Below are 1,493 nucleotides of genomic sequence, written 5' to 3' on the forward strand. Positions count from 1 at the left end.
GAGAGTTAATCAGATTAGTATGAATGATGATGTGGGAACTTCAGTGTGTGCCACCTCCCTGGTTCACAGACCTCTAATGAATGCCTTCATTATGGTCTACCTGGTTCAGAAGCTCTTGAGGTCATGGAGTTGTCAGCCTAGCACCACATCACAGTCCATTCATTTGTAAGTGGATCATGAAAATGCACATATCTTACTGAGCAATGTCCAATAAAATAATAATGAAAATGACCTCTTCTTTTAAGTGCCTTGAATGATCATTTTTTAAGTGCTATGAAATAATTTTGGACAAGTATAATTTGTGCCTATAAGTAAAAACCTACAGAATCAGAACCAAGTTCACGCTTTTGTAAAAATCATAAAAGAAATGAATGAAAGAAAACATAACCTGAGCAATTAAAATGTATTAAAAATTCACAAATAATCACCTTGCCCATATTGTTTACCACTATGACCCCAGGATTTAGCACAATATTTGCTACATAAATAGCAATTAGTAACTTTTGGAAGAAGGAAAAATTAAATCTCCCTGGGCATTAATTGATCATTTTTCATTGGGAATTATAAATTAGCATTCTTCACTAAATTGTAAATATTTTTCCTTTGCACAAAGTCAGAAATTGGACAGTATTCTAATTCTCTATAATGTATAAAAAAGCATGTTAAACTGAGAACCAGGAATCTTGGTTACCCTCCCTGTCTTATGCTACTACTTAGCTGTATGATCTCAAGCAACACAATGGAAAGATCTTGATTGGGCATCAGCCAGACTAAAAAAGCCACCTTAATTCTTCCCTGCCATTCGCCATTCTGATGTTTAGTGTCCTTACCTATAAAGTGGCAATATGTAATGCCTGCATCAAAGAGTTGATGTCAGAATTAAATAATGTAGGGTTTTTTTCCATTTACTGAGCACAGTTTCCAGGACACAGTAGTATAAGAGAACTTGTGTAGAACATTCATTATATTCTAGGCACTGTTGTAAGTGCATTACAAGCATTATCTCAGTCTTCATAACAAACTTATGAGCTAGGTAATGCTATTACCTCCACTTTACGAATGGAAGAAATGAGGACCTGAAAGGTTAAGCAATTTTCCCAGGGTTACACAGCTAATAAATAACAATAGAGGATTCAAACCCAAGCAGACTATCTTCATAGTCTGTGCTCTTCTCTATTTACTAATAATAGATGCTCACTAACAGTTAGGGTTTCTCCTAACACTGATAGTCTATCTGTGATATGATATCCCTACAAATGTTTTAATAAATACATGCATTCTCTTAATATCTATAATTATCTCTTATCATCTGTAATATGAAAGAGCCTGAAAAAAGTAAGGTCTTATCTGATCAGTCTTGGTATTATTAAAATGTGGGCTTAGGTCATGAGTGGTGGCTCACACCTGTATCCCAGCACTTTGGGAGGCCGAGGCGGGTGGATCAGGAGGTCAGGAGATGGAGACCATCCTGGCCAATATGGTGAAATGCCATC

This window comes from Mandrillus leucophaeus, unplaced genomic scaffold (assembly GCF_000951045.1).
Source record: "Mandrillus leucophaeus isolate KB7577 unplaced genomic scaffold, Mleu.le_1.0 Scaffold485, whole genome shotgun sequence".
NCBI classification, from domain to species: domain Eukaryota; kingdom Metazoa; phylum Chordata; class Mammalia; order Primates; family Cercopithecidae; genus Mandrillus; species Mandrillus leucophaeus.